This window comes from Salmo salar, chromosome ssa18, assembly GCF_905237065.1.
Source record: "Salmo salar chromosome ssa18, Ssal_v3.1, whole genome shotgun sequence".
Lineage (NCBI taxonomy): Eukaryota > Metazoa > Chordata > Actinopteri > Salmoniformes > Salmonidae > Salmo > Salmo salar.
In genome coordinates, this window is record NC_059459.1 from 72,648,771 (window position 1) to 72,658,418 (window position 9,648).

At 41.7% G+C, this 9,648-nt stretch overlaps 1 long non-coding RNA gene across 1 annotated transcript in view; it reads right to left on the reverse strand.

Annotated features, from left to right (window-relative positions):
* The window catches only part of LOC106577943 (uncharacterized), an 11,146-nt gene extending 3,795 nt beyond the window's left edge, over positions 1 to 7,351 (reverse strand). The window contains exons 1-3 of the long non-coding RNA XR_006760290.1: positions 7,338 to 7,351; positions 6,753 to 6,877; positions 271 to 474 (exon numbers count right to left, since the gene is read on the reverse strand). This is a non-coding gene — a long non-coding RNA (uncharacterized lncRNA). The remainder of the gene's footprint in view (positions 1 to 270; positions 475 to 6,752; positions 6,878 to 7,337) is intronic.
* Positions 7,352 to 9,648: the final 2,297 nt, after the last annotated feature.

Below are 9,648 nucleotides of genomic sequence, written 5' to 3' on the forward strand. Positions count from 1 at the left end.
GCCCAGTGGTGTGTGTATCGTCCAAAATAAATGCATAATAGGTTGATGTAGTCGGCTATTTCTTACCGTCGTAGCAGATGAAGATTTCCTTGTTTGAGCAACGATCGTCGTTCCACCTTCCGCTGTCTCTCATCACTGTGCAGTACTGTCCACTGCCTTGGTCATCAGGCTGTCCACTGCCTTGGTCACCAGGCTGTCCACTGTCCCAGTTTCTAAACTCAGCCCCTCCCTCACTGTAGTAGTCACTGTCTTCCAGAGACCACCTCTAGCTGTTAACATCATCATAGAGTCCTATCCAGACTCTTCCATTGTATCCATTGACAACTTGTCTAAATCTGTTCATATCCTCAATGTTTTCTATGGTGGCCAGGTCAGTGTACTTCTCTCTGCAGTATCTCTGTGCTTCAATCCAGGTCTTGGGGTCATTAGCAAATACGTATTGGCCGGTGAGGCATGACGACAGTTGGTAGAAACCTGAAAAAGAAAACACACAAAATGAAATCTATGCAAGAATCCAGTGCCTCCAATGGAGATTGATTTCACACACACACACACACACACACACACACACACACACACACACACACACACACACACACACACACACACACACACACACACACACACACACACACACACACACACACACACACACACACACTGTATTGCATGCTATCTGTGTGTACAGGCTTACCTGAGAGCAGCAGGAGGAACAGCACACCTCTTCATATCTAACAGTTGAATTCCCTTCAACCAATTCCCTGTGTCAGAAGAACTATTGGCGAGAGATCCTCTACATTAGCTGGATCGTTTGAAATGAGTGAAGGAGAAACATTTGGAGATACTTATAATGAAGTAACACTTTCACACCTACCCAGTTGTAGCTCCCGGCTCCCCTTACATATCCTGCATGTCTCTTCCTTGTCTTCTTTCCAGTAAAACAGGTCTAATAGTCACATTCTGGGCTAGTTCCTTACATGAACACACACACACTATAGAATGTGCATATGGGTTTCACCCAATGTTCCCTCTAAACTGAGCGCGTGCGCTGGCGCGCAGTAGCCCCTAGACTGCCGCCCCGGACTGCCCTGCAGAGCACAGAAGAAATATCAGCCTACGGAGAGAAGCGGGAGATTGAACTTCACTCAACTTTCTAAAGTTTTCCCCGTTAATTAACACTATCGTTTTCACATTACTGTGGCAATTGTGATCGAATCAACGCAATAGTAACCAGTTTCAATGCAACATCCCGAGACAAAACAAACTATGCAAGAGATTTTGCTGTAACCAGAATGCTTCAGAGTAGGATTCTATTGAGCACGACTCAGCCCATAATGGTGCAACATAACCAATCAGAGCTGCAGCAGGCCTATATGTAAATAGACCATTGTCATATATGGATCTGTTTAATCTCTTTAATAACGGTATGGGAACAATGCATTTTATTTTGTAAAGTGGTTTCTTGCATCAAACACAACATTTTTTGTCTGCTCTTTGTCTTAAGGACAAGTGGATAAACTTGTCTAGTTAAACAAAGGTTAAATAAATAAAAAGGTTCATTTCAAGCCCTGCATGTTTTTTTTCTAAAGTCTCATGGAATGTAGGTCTCCATTGAACACCCCACATTGGCTGCTACTGTAGGCTGAATGATAGAACAGCTATTTCCATGTTCAAATATTATGGGATGCATTTTCTTCATTGTTTTTGATGGTAGGCCGCTCTGGTGGGCCTACATTATGATCAAATAGCCACAGTAGCCTACTTGACATCTGTTAAAACTAACTTAGTATCAGGAATCAAGGTAAGACCCAAGTGTAGACTGTGTGAAGTAACAATGTTTATTGTAACAGGGGCAGGCAAACAACAGGTCAAGGCAGGCAGGGGTCGATAATCCAGAGTAGAGGTCAAGGTACAGGACGGCAGGCAGGCAGGCTCAGGGACAGGCAGAGTGGTCAGGATGGCGGGTACAGGGTCAGGACAGGCAAGGGTTAAAAACCAGGGGGACGAGAAAAAGCGAGACTGGGGAAAAACAGGAGCTGAGACAAAACGCTGGTAGGCTTGAACAAACAAGACACACTGGCACAGAGACAGAAAACACAGGTATAAATTCCCAGAGGATAAGTGGGGAAGATGGGCAACACCTGGAGGGGGTGGAGACAAGCACAAGGACAGGTGAAACAGATCAGGGCATGAAACTTAAAGCGGGTACAGCCTCAGCGTTCACAGTAAACGCGTGCTGGAAGTTGCACAGAATTTTCACAACTTTCAAGTTTGCGCTCAGCAGACCTGACATTTTCTCAGTGCTGAATTTTGTTTTGAGGGAACATTGGTTGCAGCCCCATGCTTTTCATGTTTTTGTTTGTAAACCAATAGATATAGTATGCAGTGATGATGATGAGACAGTATCGTCTGCAAAGATCGACAGTATCGTCTTTTAAGATCTTGTGAAAAATAAGTATGTGGTTGTCTCATCTAGCTATCTGAAGTCGAACTGTAAGGTGCTCTGGATAAGAGCATCTGCTAAATGACTAAAATGTAAAATGTAAATCATTAACGTACAGTTCTCATATTGAATTATTCTTATGTATATTTTTTATAAATATTGATGACACAAATGTATCATTTGTACATTTCTTTATTAAAAAGGTAGTTATTTGTTACATTTGGGTGTATAAAACCTAGCAGTATTACTTATTTCTCTGAGAGTGAGGCGTATATATAGCATTTAGCAAAAAAACATGATTATTTGCCTCTCTGAAATGAAACCATCAAGCCATGATTACATAGTGAAAAAAATACACCAATCCCTTTCATAGTTTATTTAAACAATAAAAGCTCATTTACAAATATTTCTGAAAATAGATATATAGCGTTTTGGAATAAAACTCTTAAGTGTGTGAAAGGAAGGCAACTTATCCTCTTCGTCCCATTTGGGCTCTCAGGCCACAATGACTCCACAGACGAGGAAGGGGTTAGAGAAGTGGTTTGGTGTGAATAACTGAAGGTACTTATTTGCGTATTTTCACGTCATCCTTGACCTTACACACCAATGGGGATGAGCATTACATTTGACATTTAAGTCGCTTAGCTGACGCTCTTATCCAGAGCGACTTATAGTTAGTGCATTCATCTTAAGATGGCTCGGTGAGACAACCACATTCCACAGTCAGTAAGACCATTTTTCCTCAAAGCAGAGAAGTCAGTTGGCAAAGACGAGACTTACTGTTAAGTGTTATTTAATTGTTTTGCACTCGTTGTGTCCACTGGCAACGGGGGAAGAGAGAGAACTGGTTTGGTGAGACTAACTGAGGGTATAGTGCATATTTTCACCCGAGTCCTTGAGCTCACATAATACTGGGGGTGAGCACTCATTGTAACACATTGCAAAGAGAGAGAAAGAAGGTATTGCCTAATCAGATCAAGCAACCAAAAAGTTTTGTAATAGATTTTTTTGCATCACATAAGTGTTTGGGGTGAAGAAGAAAAAAACATGTTACAAATAAATAAAAAAACATGACAAAATATTTGTAGTGGCCATTTGGACTCGGTTCATAGTATATAAAACATGTAGTGGCCATTTGGACTCGGTTCATAGTATATAAAACATGTAGTGGCCATTTGGACTCGGTTCATAGCATATAAAACATGTAGTGGCCATTTGGACTCGGTTCATAGTATATAAAACATGTAGTGGCCATTTGGACTCGGTTCATAGTATATAAAACATGTAGTGGCCATTTGGACTCGGTTCATAGTATATAAAACATGTAGTGGCCATTTGGACTCGGTTCATAGTATATAAAACATGTAGTGGCCATTAGGACTCGGTTCATAGTATATAAAACATGTAGTGGCCATTTGGACTCGGTTCATAGTATATAAAACATGTAGTGGCCATTTGGACTCGGTTCATAGTATATAAAACATGTAGTGGCCATTAGGACTCGGTTCATAGTATATAAAACATGTAGTGGCCATTTGGACTCGGTTCATAGTATATAAAACATGTAGTGGCCATTAGGACTCGGTTCATAGTATATAAAACATGTAGCATTAACAGTAAATGGGGACAGGAGGTAAAATAGTTAGTTCATCCTGATGTCCACAACAGAGGACATTTATTAACAAGCTGATGTCCACAACAGAGGACATTTATTAACAAGCTGATGTCCACAACATAGGACATTTACTAAAAAGCTGATGTCCACAACAGAGGACATTTATTAACAAGCTGATGTCCACAACAGAGGACATTTATTAACAAGCTGATGTCCACAACAGAGGACATTTATTAACAAGCTGATGTCCACAACAGAGGACATTTATTAACAAGCTGATGTCCACAACAGAGGACATTTATTAACAAGCTGATGTCCACAACAGAGGACATTTATTAACAAGCTGATGTCCACAACAGAGGACATTTATTAACAAGCTGATGTCCACAACAGAGGACATTTATTAACAAGGTCTTATTTAGCTCTTAATGTAAAATAAGCATATTGGTGTAGGGGGACCTGTTGAAGTGATCTTGACCTGATAGACAGATCACCTGCAGATGGAGCACCTTATGTACTTGTCTATGGTTATAACTGTTAATAACTAGATATGAGCATGTGAAATTTAAATTACCATAGATATATGCATATCACAAAATTCATATTTTCTTTGAAGTTATGAAAACTAAATGATACTATAATCAAATGGTAATGTAGATTGTTCTTTGGAAAAAAAAATTAACTTTATATAAAGGAACAATCCATATTTTTGTTTGAAAGAAAATGCTAATTCACTGTAATTGTGCTAAAATAACTATGTTTTGGTCATTTTTCATTTCAGATAACATTAGTTACATGTCTAATGATGTTTTGAAAAGAAATAAGATCATATTTTGCTGTGATTGTTACTTTTTCCAAAAGTGACCCCAAATGGTAACGGATGTAGACTACCGTTCAAAAGTTTGGGGCCACGTGCCATGGGAACACAGGAGTTGGTTGCTGATAATGGGCCTTTGTATGCCTATGTAGATATTCCATTAAAAAATCTGCCGTTTCCAGCTAATAGTCATTTACAACATTAATAATGTCTACACTGTATTTCTGATCAATTTGATGTTATTTTAATGGACAAAAAATTAGCTTTTCTTTCAAAAACAAGGACATTTCTAAGTGACCCCAAACTTTTGAACGGTAGTGTATGTAAAAATGCATGTTGTGTATGAAACATGTTTATTTCCTTTATTACATGAAAGAAAATCCTAATTCTTTAGCGACAGGACAAATGCTAATATTAACATTTAGATAAGTGCTGATTTAATGGATATAGTTTGTTGTATAAGTATATTTTTTACATTTAACTAGGCAAGTCAGTTAAGAACAAATTCTTATTTCCAATGACAGCCTACAGGGGAACAGTGGGTTAACTGCCTTGTTCAAGGGCAGAACGATAGATTTTTACCTCGTCAGCTCAGGGATTCAATCCAGCAACCTTTCAGTTACTGACCCAACGCACTAACAACTAGGCTACCTGCCACCCCAATTAAATCTGTAAATACAGAATTTACAACGAACGTTGAATCCCAAAGAGCATTAACTAATTGGTATATAGCGAAGTACATTGTTATCCTGTATAAGAGTTAGACAAGAATCAAGGAATAAAACCATCTTTCTGTAGCACGTTTCCTCTATTTGCCATGAAAATAAATATACGATTGTCTCTTAATCCTATTCATCCTCCTTTCTTTTCTTCTCAACACTTCTTCTTCCATCCATCTCAGTCTGTGTCAGTCCTTTTCTTCCATCTCAGATTGACAGACTGATATCCCTCGCCTCTCAGTTCATCTTGTAGCTAAGAGAGGAAGACAACTAGATCAGTCACCTCATGATCTAACAAGGGACATATCTGGGCCCTAGTTGTAGCTCACGGAAGCACGCGCACACACACACACACACACACACACACACACACACACACACACACACACACACACACACACACACACACACACACACACACACACACACACACACACACACACACACACACACACACACACACACACACACACACACAGTACTGTAGCTTTAGTGACTCACCTCCTTCAAGTGCAGCTCTCTGATGTCAGCTGTTTTGTTGAAGTGACTTTCACCCCCCCCACACACACACTTATAACCCTGGATAGGTTATTTAACCACTGCAGCTGATTAGAACTGCCGGCAGTCCAAACTATCAGGAATTATCATTTTAAATTGTGTAAATAATCATTTAAATGGTGAACACACCTTTACCTGTAGCATTTGTTTGTCACTGCAGTTGTCATCTGTCCATTTCCCAGAATCCAACATGAACACTGTGGTACACCTCTGATGCCCTCCTGAGTTGTCTGGCTCCCCTGAAGGCCAGAATCTGAGGGAGGAGGAGGAGGGGGTAGGGGAGGAAGGGGGGGGGGCAGAGGAGTAGGAGGGGGAGAGGAGGAAGAAGAGTCACTTTCCATTACAGTGTCCTTGTTACAGTGTAATTATTCCTGTTTACATGGTATGTATTTAGAGCAGCAACCCCCATAACCACACGTGCTGGGTAAGTACAGTGTAGCAAATTTAACACAAATGTACTTAAATAACTACACAGTAGCAAGAGCACTGTAATGTAACATGTTGGTGTCACCTGAAGGAGGAGTCACTCTGATCTGACCACTCCCTGTTTCTGAACAGACCAATCCACATGCTGCTGTTGCTCCGGGCTAGGCTCTGTACCTCCATGGTTCTGAGCCTGGTTCCTCACACTGGCCAGGTCTGTGTAGTACTCTCTGCAGTAGCTCTGAGCTTCAGACCAACTCGTCAGCTGTCTGATAAGAATGTCCGACTCCCTACTTTTCTTTCTGCACAACAAGTGAACAAACATAAGGTGTGAATCCTAACTTCCACTTAAGTCACATTTTTCACTTAGTCTCCCATTGACATCAACGTATGTGTTACGGATACAGGTATCCTGAGTGTGTATCCTGTGTGTGTGTTTTTGGATATTTGTTTCTTTCCTTGGGTCCAGCTCAGCCCCTCCACCAAAAAAAACATGATTGTTTGACGGTAGACTTAAGTTGTCTGTGGTTTTTGTCCTCACTGTTCCTTTTCACTGTTACAATTTGCATGAGTTATGTTACGGGTCTCGTTTCCATCCCCCTAGACTGCAGGGCCAAAGGGATTCGTAACATCCAGTTGGAACTGTATTGAACGGACATCCCTCCTGGCATCACCGGTTGACAGTGGGGAGAGGTGATCAAAACGGGGCAATGTGGCTGGAGCTTTAGCCTCGCCCTCGTTCTCAGACACCGACGGGCTTACAGGAGCAGCATCATCCCCTACAGGGGTAGTAGGCTCAGACAGCGGTAATACAAGTACCTGCTCTTCCAACAAAACATTTAACACCAGTTTTTTAACCTCCGCCTTAACTAAACTCTGCGAAATAGATAATGAATAATGGTCAGCCAAGTCAACTTTACGACATCTGTCAAAAACCCCCCACGAAGAGTTATCCAAAAAGGATTTCAAATCAAAAGAAGCCATTTTGAACTACTACTAATACACAAGAGCCAACCAATAGCAAACACTAATGCTACATCAGCTATGACGCTCAACACTGAACTAGACCACTACAACAATCTGCACGAGCGGCATGGGTGTCAGTAATGACAAGATCCCGGATGAGCCCCCACTTACGTTACGAATCCCTTTGGCCCTGCAGTCTAGGGGGGATGGAAACGAGACCCGTAACATAACTCATGCAAATTATAACAGTGAAAGGGAACAGTGAGGACAAAAACCACAGACAACTTAAGTCTGCCGTCAAACACTCATGGTTTATTTGGTAAACACACGGTAAAGTGGGGGGGAAGGGGCTGAGCTGGACCCAAGGAAAGAAACAAATATCCAAAAACACCCCCATGCTAGACTTGCCTGCTTCAATAACCGCTAGCTAACTAACTAACCAATAAAATACAGTGGGTGGTCCGTTCAATACAGTTCCAACTGGAGGCGGAAGAGAGATTGAGCTTCTGACTGGGTTTTTAAACCAAGAGAAAGGGGCTGTGATAGGGTAAGGGAAAAGGAGCAGGTGTCTTCTGATTAGCGACTGATTGGGGAATGATGATTGTCACCTGTGAGGGGAGAAGGAGAGAAAATAAATACACACACAGGATACCTGTAACTGTATGGCTAAGTGAAGAATTTACATAAATGGAAGTTAGGATAAAAGTGGACAAACATTTATACCTGGGTTTGCATTTTAGCTATGATATTTCAACCTTATATTTATGCACTGCTGTCCATGGGAAAACTAATATACACAAGTACAGAAGGCTACTCACCATCACAACACACAAAGAAGTTAATTTGGAAAACAGTCAGTATCTTCCCACTTCCCTCCACTCAACAACAGTCCACAGTATTGACTTTCTCCAAAATTATCTAGCTGTCCGTCATCCCAATTAGCAAACTCTGTTTCTCCTTCTCTGTAGAACCAAAGTTATCAACCCTGTGTTTGATGTATTTGATACCATTCCACTGATTCCGCTCCAGTCAGTCCTGAGAGGCGCAGCGATCTAATGCACGGCATCTCAGTGCTAGAGGCGTCACTACAGACCCTGGTTGGATTCCAGGCTGTATCACAACCGGAAGATCACCATGCGCAATGCCAAGTGTCAGCTGGAGTGGTGTAAAGCTCGCCACCATTGGACTCAGTGGAAACGCGTTCTCTGGAGTGATGAATCACGTTTCACCATCTGGCAGTCCCAACAGACAAATCTGGGTTTGGCGGATGCCAGGAGAACGCTACTTGCCCCAATGCATAGTACCAACTGTAAAGTTGTGGAGTCATTGAGGAATACATTTGGGGCTGTTTTTCATGGTTCGGGCTAGGCCCCTTAGTTCCAGTGAAAGGAAATCTTAACACTACAGCATACAATGACATTCTATACGATCTGTGCTTTCAACTTTGTGGCAACCGTTTGGGGAAGGCCCTTTCCTGTTTCAGCATGACAATTACCCCAGTGCGCAAAGCGAGATCGGTGTGAAAGAACTTGACTGGCCTGCAGAGCCCTGACCTCAACCCCATCGAACACCTTAGGGATGAATTGGAACGCCAATTGCGAGCCAGACCTAATTACCCCAACCTCTCTAATGCTCTTGTGGCTGAATGGAAGCAAGTCCCCTCAGCAATGGTCCAACATCTAGTGGAAAGCCTTCCCAGAAGAGTAGAGGCTGTTACAGCAACAAAGGGGGAACCAAGTCCATATTAATGCCCATGATTTTGGAACGAGATGTTCGACTACCAGGTGTCCACATACTTTGTCATGTAGTGTACCTTCTGTTACACCAACAGTTATTTCACCCCCTTTGTGTCTGTGTAGCTCATTGTGGCCCAAAGACTTAAGGATGGGTTAGCTAAGAATTAAGGATATTTTCCTTTAGTTTAGATTTGACTTTCTGGTCCTGTTAGTTTCCCCTCATACCACCTGTTCTTACTTAACTGGTTATTGGCAGAGATGACAGCCAGACAAGATTCTCCTTCCTCCGGTCATGCGTTTATTTGTTAGTACTTTCAGTTCAGTATTTTATGATGTGAAGCACTTTGTTACTTGATTTCAAAGTGCTATAT